Source organism: Falco rusticolus, chromosome 10, assembly GCF_015220075.1.
Source record: "Falco rusticolus isolate bFalRus1 chromosome 10, bFalRus1.pri, whole genome shotgun sequence".
NCBI lineage: Eukaryota > Metazoa > Chordata > Aves > Falconiformes > Falconidae > Falco > Falco rusticolus.
Genome location: NC_051196.1, coordinates 489,211 through 504,149, shown reverse-complemented (window position 1 = coordinate 504,149; position 14,939 = coordinate 489,211). Strand labels below are relative to the sequence as shown.

At 45.0% G+C, this 14,939-nt stretch overlaps 1 protein-coding gene across 3 annotated transcripts in view; it reads right to left on the bottom strand.

The window, feature by feature from the left end:
• OSBPL5 (oxysterol binding protein like 5) overlaps nt 1-14,939 on the bottom strand; it is a 184,237-nt gene that overhangs the window by 139,213 nt on the left and 30,085 nt on the right. The window contains exon 1 of one of the 3 annotated variants that reach the window (XM_037402496.1): nt 3,823-3,994. The exons of 1 other annotated variant lie outside the window; for it this stretch is intronic. The gene's annotated coding sequence lies outside the window, so the exon portion shown is untranslated. Of the gene's footprint in view, nt 1-3,235; nt 3,413-3,822; nt 3,995-14,939 lie in introns of those variants that run through there. One more of the 3 variants, XM_037402497.1, reaches the window with a different exon arrangement.

Sequence of the window (14,939 nt, the reverse complement as noted above, 5' to 3'; positions counted from 1 at the left end):
TGCAGCACTGAAGGTGGGAAGAGGCAACAAAATGCAAACATTTGTCTGGAGCAAACTACATCAGCATGGAAGTTAAAGTGCCTTTTAGCACAATCTCATGTTTTTGCAGTGAGAAAACTGAAGGAGCACTAGCAGGATACTGCTTTTGCGCTTGAAGTGCTGGGATGCAGAAAGACCAAGTTTACGTTCAAGCTTTCCACTCAACACAGAACTAGACATTTCATCACTTAATGCCTCTCCTCTGCATCTTACAGATAAGCAGCAAGTCTGCTTTCATTTAGCCTCTGCTGATCAATTTAGACAGCACACCCTTCAGGACTCTACTACAGTAGTACCATTTTGGGATTACACACAAAACAGCTATTACATTATTCCTTGGGGGTACAATTTCACATTGATTGATTCACTAAAAGATTAGATAGGATGAAGCAGGCAGACTCGATGTTGAGGCTCCCCCCACCCCCCCCAAGGATAGCTACACATGGCCCAGTTTATTGAGGATGTGTGTATTTCTCTTTTGCCTTTAGTTGGTTAATTTTACACTGATACTATAATCATGCCTAAGGTAACTGGCCTGCCAGAACACCCAAATTCACACAACCGTACAGCTGATCACCAAAAAATCACAGCTTGGCTTGCAGTTTAACAAAACACATATAAAAACTCAAAAACTATTATCAAGAAGGCTGCCAGCATAAGGTTATTGATACTAGCCCATAGCACAGACCTCAGTGACAAATTTCAAAAAGCAAGCCCAGGTGTACACCTAGAAACAAGGAGGAGAAAAGAGCCTTTTCAATCGAGAGTTTGATTTACATTTCTATAAATCCTTCAGTCCAAAAGGAATATAAAGAAAATAATGGCACAAGTTGAACTGCAGCTCTACAAACACAACACAAAATTATCTGAGACTAGAGAACAAGGGATATGCCCATATTTTTTGAGGATTTTTTTGTCTGTTCCCATTCCCTGAGCTGCTGCTTGTGTTTCCTTTACCTTAGTAACCATAGCAGGCATGCACAAACACCTACAATGTGCTGCCAGAGACATCGCACATTGAGGAGCGGAGGCGTAAGGAGCAGCATTTCTGGCTGAGAAAACACTGCTATTAACGCTCAAAAGGCAGGGAGGTCAGGAGAAGAAACACTAAATGCAGCTTTTTCCCCAAATAAGAGACGAGATCAAATAGCACAACTCTGTGCAGTTCCAGAGGGACGTCTGGGCTCCATAGCTCAGAAGCTGCAGGATCCTACTGACACAGTTCTAGGCCGTCTCATTTTTGCCTCTTAAGCCCCTGATCCAGCCCTAAAAGACCTTTGCCACTGGCAACACCAACAGTCTCAGAGCTGCCTCCAGCAGGTAACAGGTCCCTTGGACATGAAGTGACTCTAACCCAATTCACATCAGATTCACTAACACGTTTATGATTTATGAACACAAGATGAATTATGTTGAGTCTGAGTTTTGCCCTAAACACAGCACACTGACTTCAAACACTGCCCATTACAGACCACAGGAATGGCCTTTCCCTAAAGAAACCCCAGATTGCAAACCACAGCACCATGTCGGACACAGAGCCATTTCTTCCCTGCTGTAGTCAAGAAAGCACCTTGCTAAATACCTAACCCAGCAATGGAAACTGAACCACCTGCACTGTACAAGCCTCCCTCCCACTGACCTGATGAATCAGTCTAGCGATAAAGCACATGAAAATTAAATTAAGTACCATGAAATGATTACAGCAGTAAATCCACCTTTCAGTTACATTCATGTCGCACCATGATTAAATCGTTCCTTAGGTTCACATTGTCCTCTTCAGACTAAACCAGGCTGCAGGCAGGACCAAGGCCTGCATTTTTCCCCTTGAACGGCTGAATTGTTGCCACCTCGATCAATAGTGGCACAAAGTAACCCCTGACGCTGGACCAGACTCCCTCACAGCCCTCACACCTTTTTGGCCCAGCTCATCCATCACTCTCCTCGCCAGGCTGGAGCAAGCACACTCTGAGGGCCACCTACCATCCCATCATGAGCTGCCCTGTGGAGAACACCCGTTCTGCACTCCTGGAAGAAAACTTACCATGCACAGAGGGGAAGATGCTGCTGAGTGTGACTTCAGGCTTCTCTCCCTCCCTCCCCACTCACACCTCTTTGGAAACTTGCTGCCAGGGAGGGAAGGTGGCAGCTAGGGACACATCCAATGCAGTGGCTGCTCTCTGTTGTACAGATGTTGCTGAATACTATTATTTTGTGCATCAGTGCAAAGAGAGGGAGGGAATATTTTGACAACAAAGATACTGCTGCAGCTGGATGAAGTTGAGCAGGTGACTACACAGCTTCAAGAAGTTTCCTCCCCACTTAAGTTAAACAATTGTTTCACACTACAGCACTTCGGGTTTGCATAGCACTCAGAAAACATGGTTTCTGATCCAGCGGACAGTTGTATACGCGTATATATTCATCTCTCCAGGAACGCTGCCTCGCTTCACTTATTGCAAGCTAAAAGCATTTCCAAACTCAGGTCTACCCAAGTTGGCTCACAATGCAAATGGTCTCCAGTATAGTATCTGTACAAGTGCCTATAGGAAAGACAATTACTATCCTCACTTACACGTAGACAGCATCAGTGCAGTCTCCTTACTATTTCCTCACCATCCTTGAAGTACATTAAAAACGGGTTCCACCGACCAGGTACGTCCACACGTGTAAAGAAATGATGTCACCTTGACAGCCTGCAGCCCCCCACGCCACGCCAGCCACACACCAGCCGGCCAAGCCCTGGCACGCAGGGGTGCCAGGGGGACGGGGGGGCATCCCACAGCTCCCACCGCAAACCCCAAACTGCAACAGGCACCCACAGAAACGGCAAAGCTGCCTCGCTACCCGCAAACTGGGCACAAAGCACGGGCAGGGGCCGCGGGGTTGCCTTCCCAGTGCTGCCAACGCTCAGCCTCCAAACTGGAATCACTCTTCTCCCAAGATGAATCTGGGGGCGCAACGTTATGCTTAAAAATCGGCAGCCGGACTGCGCGGGGGGGCGAGAAGAAGGGCTGGCTTTGCGGGAAGAACCGATGGGGGGTGGGGGGGGTGGGCGTGGGCGAGTACGGACACACGTCTTTGGTTTTAGAAGGTATTTTGGAGAGGATGGCGCGGGGGAAGAAGCGGCTTCTGGGGCTGAAGGGCTCCGAGACCGCCGACCCGGCGGCTGGAGGAGGGGGCGCCCGGCGTGGCTTACCTGCTCGGGGCGACCAAGCCCCCGCGGCGCCGCCTTCAGCACGGCGCGCCCCGCCGCCGCCGCGCCGCCCGCATGGCCGGGGCAGCGTGGGCCCCGCGGAGCCGCCGCACGGGAAGCGCGGAGCGGCGGGAGCGGCCGGGCAGCTGCGCGGGGGAGGCGGCGGCGGCAGGAAATACCAAAAGACTGATCCAACCGCGCCGGGGAGGGAGGGAAGGGAGCGGGGAATAGAGGGAAAAATAGAAGGCGGGGGGGGGGGGGGAGGAAAAAAAGAAAGGAAACGTGCAAAATCCGGGCGGGATCGGCGCGGAGCGGGCGCGGTACTCGGCTGCAGGGGCCCGCAGGAGCGCCCCCCTCTCACCCCGCCGACCCGGCTGGAGCCCGGCTCGGTTTGGTTTATTTTCCCCCTGGAGTTTCCTTCTTTCCCTCTTCTCGACACAGGGAGAGGCTGAAGCCGAGACAAGAGTAAATAAAGCAAAAAAGCCAAACGCCCCAAAAAATTATGCAGACACCCCCACCCCCCACCCCAAGCAAGCAACTAGCCATCCTTGGGGTTCGCTGACGCCGTGTGCAAGGCAATGAAAGTCAACCTGGGGAAATCGCCGCGCTGAAGCCCTCCAGCTGCAGGAGCACTTTGTCTCAGCATCCAGCCATAAGCCGCCGCCGCCGTGACTCAAAGGCGCCCATGCAATATACAGCCCTGACACGCAGCCGGGCACGCTCCCAGCTTCGCCTGTGCATCCAGAGCGAAAAATCCATCCCACGGCAAGCAGGGACCCCTCAGCTCCTCCAGACGAGAGGACAGTCCAATCACCGCATCCCTGGCCGCAGCCTGCCTGCCCCTCGGGGGAGGCAGGACTCTACAGGCAGCACAGTATCTGGTAGAACATCAGACACAGAAAACGGCCCAGCCACACACGTTTAACTGATGCTTCCTCTCCCTCCACCCCGCGGGTCCCACGGGTTGATGCTGGACCAAGAACAGGAAGCCAAACAGGGCTTCACGCCTCCGCCATTGCCCAGGGAGAAGGTAATGCCAAAAGTCCACCCAGACTCGGAGCGGCAGCATTAAAAGGCACCCACACTTTATGAAACTACAGTCATATGACAGGAGATAACATGACCAACATGTGTGTCTGACTTCCATCACCAAGTCTGAATCACCCGTGTGCAGCTGAGCCCTTGGTGCTAAACACAGCGCGCAGCTCAGAACCCAGAAGCGTTTAACCAGCTGCCTGAAGTGCTCTGCTACCCCACCCTTCACAGAAAAGGCTAGATCCTTTTTCACTGCAGGGTGTGCAGCCTCTAAACCAAGACAAAGACCCACCAGCTCTGATGTTCCTCATGCTACCCAGGAAGCCAGCTTCCAACTCTAAAAAGCAATAACTCATTAATTAAAGAGGTTTCCCAGATGTAAGAGAAAAATCCTGAATTCAACTAAAGCTGCAAGCTCAGTGTGGACCCCGACACACTTTCTTTCACTACCTCCAGCCAACTACAGCCCATCCACGGACAACATGGCTACACCCTGCATCACTTAAGTCCACGTACCTAATACTAGCTAGTAGAGGTAGCTGATTTTCTCCTAGTCAGCCCAGTAGGACATGGAACAATAGGCACTACACCTAGCTAGGAGTACAGCATGGTACTGGAGAGAAAATTCACCATCTATTTTTGCTCTTTCCTAGAAGTTCTAGTACAAAACAGGGCTATAAACAGATTATAAACTAAATTATGAAGAGATCCCACAGCCTAAGCTATTCCTGCTACTCAAGAGGCACTATGGCCCTTCTCTACCCATTAAATAAGCCCTTGAATTACTTACCTGCATAGGCAGGTAATTATTAAATTCACCTGTATTTGTAGTGATTTCTGCCATCCAACTGCAAGGCATGGAGAGTTGCCATGATTCCAGCTGCCTTCAAGTCAATTGGGATTTTGACTTAACCGTCCCCAAAATTTTACCCTGAGGGCAAGCCTGTACTGTGCCATGGTGCAGGGCACTGCACGAAGATGCCAGAACGAGCGTGAGCCAAGGCTTCTCGTCACCCTGGCTCAGGGCATCGCCATGCAGAGCCGTCCTGTCGAAGGCTGAAGCAGCTTACCTGGCTCATACTGCCTCTCCCTGCTGCCTCCTGCCCTGTTTGGTCTCAGCCATACCACGCTCCTCTCTGTACCTCACGCTCCCTTCACGCTGCCTGCTTTTAGGGTTGGCTCACTCAAATGCAGCTGCTAGTTTGCCAACACCTTGCCTGGTCCAAATGGCTTTTTTTTTTGAAACCATGGGCTTGACATTGATCCTGCTACCTGCATCTAGATTGGCTTTGTCCAGCCATAACAACAGAAGGGGCTCCTCGGCTACTTTGGTACAGAGATAGGGTGTCTAACATCCCTGCAGAAATCACAGTGGGACTCAGAGTCCACTTCCCAAGGATTTCTGTTTTAAAAGTTTTTAAAATCCTTTTAAAAGTGTTTTGACTGAAGTTTTCCACTAGATTATTTTCTTCTCAGGCAATCATTCTGTGATTATTAATATTTCATCTGTTCACTGCCACACAGAGCTCATTTGATTAAAAAACTGCGCATTCAAAAACTTTTTCTGTCAAAACAGTTAGAGATCCTTGTAAAGAATACTTTGTTTTCCGATGTGCTCTAAGACGGTGCATGTGGCATTAGTGACATGTGTGGATACACAGAGCGAAAGGCTTACCAGTTAAACTGTCAGTATTTTGGGAAAATTTATACCAGAATGATGCTTTGCATCATGTAGCCATGGCATTTCTGACATGGTTCAGGGAGCCCCGAAACTGGATTTGCTGTGGCTTCAGACCTTGCACCAGATGGTCCTCTGACACTGACTTAGACAAGAAGAGCAACATCCATTACTACCCTGCCTGTCAAAGACAGGACCTGGACCCGTTCTCCCTCTTACAAATCTGCTACAGAAAGTGGGGAAACCGAACCATGCAAACACTAATATTTGTAAGGACTATTGTCCACAGCCCTCTAGTGTCTGTTCTGTTAACAGCCATTCAGAAGACAACATGGGTGCTCAGGCTCTGCTGGTTACGATTTCCTTGCCTGTGCCGCCTGCACTTTATGTGGATGTACCTACCCAACGGGGTAGGCTGTGCAGTACAAAGCTCATGACCCAACTTCTGCATTTGGGGTGAGGTGTGCTGTGTGCACCAGCTTCCGTCCTAACACCACCTGAGCTCTCAAGCTAATTCATCAGTGACCCCCAGATATGACACATCCCTTTGATAAAAGCTCTCTGACGGATGTACCTAGCAGTTAGGGCTGAGGTCCCTTCTGGCTTCAATTCTCCTTTGCAAGAAAGCAGCCTACCTTTTAGGTCTGCAGCTGTGATATTTTCTTTGGGCATTTGCCAGCGTTCGCAACACTTACCTTTCTCACCACAGCAATATAACTCTGTCCTAAGAGGGCTTGTAAACTGCTGTGAACTCTATCATAAGCAAGGGTAACAAAAACAGCAAAGCACAATATCCTGTAATTGTAGTGTTGGGAGGCTGAAGTCAAAGTGATTCAGTTGTGTTGCTCCAGTCCTTACAATCCAATAATGCAACCCAGAGAACTTAATAGTCAGGGCACTTAAAAACAGTATCTAACATCTTTTTATGACAACCCTAGCAGATGTGCAACAACACAGTGTAAGTGCTGTTTAAAAATTATGATAAAGGCAGATGGGGAGATGAGCTGCAGCAACAGACAGATCACTCAGTTCTTTCAGGTCAGCAGCCTGCTTTTTGCTCTAACAAATAACTGAAACTTTCCCCTGCATCTTCCTTTTTGAGTCCTTCACCTTTTGCTAACTGCTGAGTTCTTCTTCCCCGCAACAGAGATCAGATCCCACCTATGTGAAATGCAAATATATGCTCATTCTGCATTGTCCAGAAGACTTGCATTTTATGCTTCCCTGTATCTCACGACATATCTACAATAGTTCTACAAGCCCCCATTTATGACTGTAAAGGTTATTAAATACCATAAAAGCCATCAGATATATTTATTGGCCTCTATTAAAATAGAAATTGAGAGGAACAATCATATTCATATTGTCATAATTAGTACAATGTCTCTACAACCATAACCACATTAATCAGACATCATATGAACGATTCTTAGGTTGTTAGCATTTCAAGAAGCTCACTTGCCCTTAAGCTCATGGACACATAGCAAGACAAGAAGCGGGAAGCTTTAAAACAAATTAGTTAAAAAAGAAGTTACTGAACACAGGTCTTTATCATTATCCATAAGCTTCAACACAACTGTACACAATTAATGATAAGAAAAAGATCACTTTTACCCGCATGCATTTTCCACTGCAAAGTTCCTTAGCAAAAAGTTTTTAATACCATAGCTGGATAGAGCAGGAGTTTCTTGTTAAGAAATGGTAGTTCGTCTGTTTAGAGCTCTGGAAAATTAAGTCCACAGCTAAACATGTTTGCTCATTTTACATTTTGAAAAACAGAGCTGCTGCTAAACCAGGTTCCTAATTGCAAGTTTGCTAGAATGGGTCTCTGGGGAAGTTAGAAAAAACACAAATATCTCCCTGGGAGCCACTGGAGATTGAGGTACTCTTGTGGCAAAAGGTGAAGGAAAATTTTCAGCAACTGATGACTGCTGAAAGTTGGGACTCTACACAGGGGGCTGCACGCTGAGTAACAGATTCAGAGGGAGTATGGGCTTTGCATCAAGTTTCACAGCACATTGCAGAGCATAGAAGCAGCAGCATGAAGACTTTACATCTGGCCGTGGGCAAGCATCAAGAGGAGCACAACATCACTGTGTTTTGATACTGCAGACTGTGCTTCTGTTTACTTTAGCATCTCCTGAACGTTAGTGTGTGTTCCCTGCTGAGATAATGTTTCTGGCTGAGTCTTTTTTTCCTCTGTTAGAAGAGGTAATTTTTCCTGCATGTTTTGCTAGCAAGAACTTACCTCCTAGCTAATATATTCACCATCCACTAACACAGGCCAGCTCCTTCCTTCTTGCCTGTCTGCTGCTGAGATGGGTAGATAACATAATTCTAAGATCTTGTTTAGATCCTGCTGCTTTGTATTTCATCTCCTTTTCTGCTGTCTTGTTTTCTCCCTGCAATAGTCCTTATGGACTTCCTTGAGTGCAGCTTAGGAGACATTTCTGTGAATGATGGATGTTGGCCATTGCAGCACCGTGCTCCCTGCCTAGAGCAGTACTAAAGAAGATGGAGTAAGTAAACAATCTGAAGGTCTTTCTTTATCCACACACTGTGGTCAGAAGATTTTCAAATGTCCACATCTGGGCTTTGGGTTACAAAGCAAATAAGTCTGGCTAGGAATTTCACCCAGTGGGCTAAGCCTCCAAAGGGCTCACTAGGCACTCACGGCTGTGATGGTCCTGTAAAAAAGGGTTTGAGCTTTCAGGAAGGAATCTCCAGCAATAGGTTGTAGTAGAGACTTCAGGAGGCAATTTTGAAGACCTGCCGGTAACAAGAAAAAAGATCACAGATGTTCTTACCTGCTTTGTTTTCTCTGTATGACCTGTCATATGCTTGGATGGTGCCCTGCTTTCTACAGCCTTAACCCCAAGGCTGTTTTTCAGGAGTCTAAACAGTGTCATTTCAACTACTTCTACCCAGACCTCATTCCAGAGAGGTCAATTGTGATCTTAGGTATCTCGTATTAAACAAGACTTCTTGGGCAGATCTCACTTTTCCTACCCTGCACCCGCGCTAAAAAAACCTTCTCTCTCAAGGGGGCTCACGTGCAGGAGTCCTAGATTAAGGTCTGTGCTGGGAGGTAGGACTGTTCTTCCATACACCTTGGTCTTGCTAAAATTGGAGTCAAATCAAGTTGAGTTGTGACTACCCAAGGTCCTAATTTCTTATGGCTTATCTGAAGGCTGTTCACATCAAGCACCATGAACCTATTTTATTCTCCTCTCAATGTCTAACATAGCAAATTAAGCCAAATGCTGCAATTATGGCTTTGGTGTGAAAACTAGATCAGTTCGGTTGCTATTGGTTTGTTCCTGCAGGCCTGGCTAGTAACTAACTGCAAATCTCCTCTCAGAGGGAAGCCCAACACGCTGACCTGATCTGGTGAGCCAGGTTCCTCCTGCAGCTAGCAGCAGGCTGGAAAGCAGCCAAGATATCCAGGATCTGACAAACTGTCCAGTGAAATCTGGGCTAGATTTCAAAACCTTTGATAAGACATGACATGAAACCCATTCGCTATTCAAAAACATTCCAACAGCCCTTGTTCTTGATCATATTTCAAGCTCATTGCAAAGCAAGTTAGCTGTTAGCCTTGAAGGATAAAATGAAAACTTATATGTATGTGTAAATATATGCATACATGCCTAGAAATATATATGTAAATGAACTTTTTGCATGGCTGGATAAGTTTGCAACATCCACATCAGGATGTGTAGCTGACATGATTTCCTCAACAGCTAATGGGAAATGTCCATATGAAGTCAAACTTCATAAACAGCCAGGGTTTTTTTATTTTATTTTTCATCCTGCCCCAGATAAACTTTTGAACAGATGACAACAATTTTAATCTGCCTGGACCGAGTGCTGTTCTCTTACAGGAAATATTACAATGAGAAGAAACATAAACATGTCTTTAAAAGATTTGATTATCAGACTTATATAGACAGATAGATCTTCATATAAGCCAGTACCAATCTCTCTACAGGTATCTATTTATTGACTGATTGATACTCTGTCCGGAGATAGATCTGGATCTGGGCAGACAGAAAGTTACAGCTTAGTTCTGCTTTGTTCATAACATCATCCTCTCCAGAGAGGGGCATTTTGACTGACAAATGATTGAATCTAGTTCCTGATACTCAGTGTATGCTATTGATCTGGAAGTCAGGCCAGAGAGTCACAAACCTGATCTATTAGCAGCTTTGTAATAACACTGTATCATATTTCCAAGCTTGCAGCTGCTTCCAAACATTACAGGATGTGTTTGTTTTCATACTTGACCCCTTTTATTTTGCCCAACTCTTGACTCACTCTTGCAGCCAGCTCATTTCTGATAAATTACGGAACCTCTCACAGCTTCTTTCTTGCTCTGCTCTCTGAAATCCATCTTCTGTCTTCATCCATGATCAAGCAAAAATAAGTCTCCTTGACTGTTGCAATTCATTTTAAGGATTCTTTGTTACTGCTGATGCCTCCTATGAACAGGACACCTGCAGTTGCCGCAAGGGCTTGAAGGAGATCAGGAAGAGAAAGTACAATAACATTTTCTGCTACTGCTGAAGGCCAGCTGTCTAACTGGTTTCTCTGCACAGAGGGATGCCAGTATTTTGTCCTTTTGCTTCAAACAAGGAGACCTGTCCAGTGTTCCTGTTGCAAATTACAACTGTAGAAGTAAAACACAAAAGTGAAGCCTAGAAGAAAAGAAATGTTTCCCCAGAACAGATAAAACACTATCAAAGACCATGCTCTGACTTACAGCCTCAATGGGCAACACACAAAGGTTTGTTCCAGAGCAAAACATCCATCTCTTTTATACCACAGAGGACCTGGATTTAGATCTGTGCTATTGAAGTCCACACAAGGTCTCACAGAGGATGGCTGGATTTAGCTACTATTTCAATCTTGAAATAGTGGAATAATACCCTGGGAATTATGATGGTGACCACAGCAAACTGTAGGCATTTGCTCCATCATTTTGCAAATAGAATTATTAATATCCTGGGTGTTTTCAGCCCTGACGAACTTGATCCACTGCCACTGTCTCCTGATCCCCATGAACAGTTAAATCAGGCTTGCTGTCAGTGTGTGGCTTTCTCATGCTAATCCTACACCACCAAGCAGGAGCACATCCGTAGGGTGAACAAACTGTTAGTGAGGATGCAACATCTACAGTATTTGAATTCAGAGAGATGGTTTTAGACTAGCGTTCATTTGGACCCATCAAATCAGCATCCATCAGCAGCTACAGTGAATTAGGATGTGCTCTTAGAGTAAGTACATCTTCCCATGTAGTTTCACTGAAAGGGAACCCAGGTGCATGAGACTGCTCTGGTTATGAATCAAAGAGCAGTAAACAAAGATGAACTGGAAATTTACCTCAAAACTACATTGCTGATGTGTCTCAAAAAAAAGAAAAAGAGTGACACATCTGAGATATGAGCAGGCTGCTGACTGAGGAAAGAGATATTGGTGGAAAAAAATACTGTGGAATGCAGAGACAGGTTTTTAGGATAACATATCACTTTACCTACTGACTGATAATAGCTCCCTAGGTTTGTACAAGCCCTGGAGCACATTGCTTAGCCCTTCTACCTTAGCTCCCTCAATGACTATCTGGCAGTGAGGGTTAGGCTACTCCTCCCCATTTCACACCTAGTGGGGGACGGCTGTGCCACAAATGGGGCAGCTAGCCTGCATGGGGCACCACGGCAAGCAGAACCCTCAGCCTCATATGCCACCCACGCCTCCACTGGGTGCAAGCCTTCCAGCGGGGCCAAAGGCTGCTTTCTTCAATCAGACACTGTCATGTGGTGGTTTCATGCTACTGTTTTGAAGACAAACCGTGTTAAATGTAGCAGCCATTCGCTTTGAACTGTCATGGCAAAGACACAGGGATTAAAAATAAGACCAAATTCTAAGAACAGATGCCTTTTTTAAAAAAGATAGTCAGTGAAAAACATACCATAGTTTTGAACACAAATTGCTACTGAGAAATTGTAATAAATATACAAATATATGAAATGCATTAGTTTAAAGTGTTATTACTTGTATTTATATTTGCATGACTACAGGATTAGAGGAGTAATGCTGATGATGCATATTTGAATGAAACCAGAGTTCAAGACCATCAATGATTTCTTGCTACCCAGAACAGGAAACCCCCTGGGACTCTATGACATGCAATTAATCCTTGTCCTGCTTCCCATCAGATCCTTGGGCACAAAGGAGAGTAGAATAAAGAGCAGAATAAAATATTCTCTGTAGCTGATCTCTGGGGGACACAAATAATTGCATTTGGATATGGAGAGCTAAATTTGTATCACTTTCCGAAAGTACCTTAAATAACCCTGGGCAAAAGAGTTTTTTAAAGCAGAGCAGAATCCAAACGAAGCTTCATGGGTGTGGGGTCATATTAAAACCTTAAAATTCAGCCTATTTTCATCAGACCTGTGCCAAGCATCTCAGCCAACTGAGATGGTTCTGCAGCAAAACTGTGCTCCTCACAACTCTGTCAAACTTTCTAGTGAAACCAGATGAAACTCCATAGTTCTGGACTCAATCAGAAAGCTTATAGGAGGGCCTGTATCAGCAGCAGCACAGATATAAGGCTCTGCTAGTTAAAGCCAGAGTGTAGTCTAGCATATAGATTGGTTTTCAAAAATTCCACTTGCCAGTGGCAGGAAGTTCTTTTCATCAGGCAGCAAAAACATAACGGATTAGATCTGCAATCAAGAAATACCATTTGATGTCAGCTGGGGCTTGGAGATCAGTATGTATTCTTTTTCTTTTCCTGAGAAGGTTGCTCTGAGGTTGTGTCACTGGATTATTTTGAATAGGCGGGCAAGTTTTAGCTCTATTTGAGCAAAACTGTTTTCTCTTCTTCTCTCAAATACATGTCTTAGAAACCTGCTTATACATGTACACACTATTTCTCCCTGAACAGATGTTACTTTTCACAAAATTACGAGGCTATCATCTGTGATGAATACTAAATAGTTTCAAAGAGACTATTCTGTGAGCTGGTACAAAGCATGGAGCCCAAAGGAAAGAAAGGAGGGTCTGGTGAGGAAAACAACAGCCTCATCAGACCGGGTCCCAGTTCTGGCCTCTACTATTGAATTTCTCTGTGCAAAACTTTAACCTACTCACAGTTGTTCATCTGCAGGATAGAGCCTGTGTCAAAGACTTTGTTTACTTACATTTAACATTCTTGACATAAGTGAATGTTTTACCTACCATGTCTAGAACTGCAGTTACTGCTATTCTGATATAAACAACAATGTTTTTATTTCAGTTCAGTATTTCCATCGCTTGTAGAGATAAACACATCACTGACTTGTTCTTCTCTATTGTTTTCTTGTGGATTCATTAGATTTTCCCTTAAAAAACCCAAGGAGTTTCTAAAAGTACCAATGAGTTTTTAGAACAGAAGATATTATCTTCCAAAACCAAAAGGAAAGAGACAAATCAGTCAGAAATGTTGTCTCCATTTCTGCGTTTAGGCTATTGCCTTCCTAAAAAAACCAACCTAATAAAGGTCTTTCTATGCTTCTTTTATAAGAAGGCCAGTAAGATACACCCTAAATAACATAATCCTAAAAGTATAAGGCCAAGAACTGGCAGTAATTTCTCTTCCCATCTCCTCTCTCTCCTTTTTTGGGTTTTTTTGGTTGGTTGGTTGTTGGGTTTTTTTAAACAGAAAGAAAAGCTGTCTTGGTATGGGAGCACTATGCTTAGTGGAGGAATGCTGGGGCTGGAAAGGTAGGGGAGTGCTCTCTGCGGAGGGAAGAGACTCGGTTCTTACTGACAGCACAAGTAAATGGCATCAGCTCCAGAAAACACAAAGGATTTCAACGTCTGGCTGTTGCTTGGCACACTCTCAGCTCACTTGTAAAAGGAAATTCAGTTCTGTTAAAATGGGAAGAGACAAAGTGAATATAAATAGATACCTGTGAGCTTGTCTATGCAGACATTTTTTTCCTGGTTATTATACTGGTCTAATTAAATGGTTCACGTTAGACCAGAGTAGACGTTCTGATTTTAGGTGAAGACTCTATTTTGTCAGGATAGCTTCAAGAATTCATGCAGCAACATGAAGTAAAAAGGGCAGGTCTTGATTTTAGACACGAAGTGTCCTCCTGGGAACTACTGGTTTAATTACAGAGGTTCAAAGTCTCTCCCTTTCCTTTTCTGCTATAGCTATCCCACATTGACAAGCCAAGTCTGAAGAGAGACTGAACTGATTGCCCTGCTGCCTGATATTCGCCTTCACTTGAACGGATGCCAACTCAGCTGACAAGTGTTGTAACTGTAATGCCAGTAAATATTAACTATTTCACTTCTCAGCATAGCACCAAAGGAAATCAAAGGACCAAAGGATGTGGGACTGCAGAAACACTTCCCAGAAAACAGAGCTTGAAGAATACAGTAGTTTGGCTGCTGGGATGCGTAAGACTAATATATTTAAGTCTACCTACAGTGAAAGACTTCTGGCAAGGAAGTCAGGGGGAGGACACCAAATGAAGTAATTCTTCTGGAAGAGGTTAGAGGTGGGCTCAGCTTTCAAAAGCTAGAGAAGTAATACTTGTTAACATGGTTCTCTCTTGTTCCTAGAGAGACACCTCTCTTAGGCTCTGGAAAACAGGGCACTTCCACTGACCTGATGGGTGGGCAAGAGTTGTCATGGTGTTTTTAATGAGCCGCAATGACTTTCTTCAGAGACTTCTAGAGTTGTAGATGCTGAGAACAGTTTATCTCAAGGGGTAGGAGTGATAGAGGAAACAGGGACGGGTAATCTGCTGAATTCATTGCACTGTGCAGAAATCACACCTTGATGAACTATATTAACTGTCTCTTGATGAAAAAAGAGGTTTTAAAATGACAGAAGTAGGTAGTATTGACTGCTCTGGATGAATTATACTCCATGGTTTTGGAGGAATTCTGTGAGAAGCCTTCTCTGAAGGCTTCAGAGAATAAGAATAAACTGCC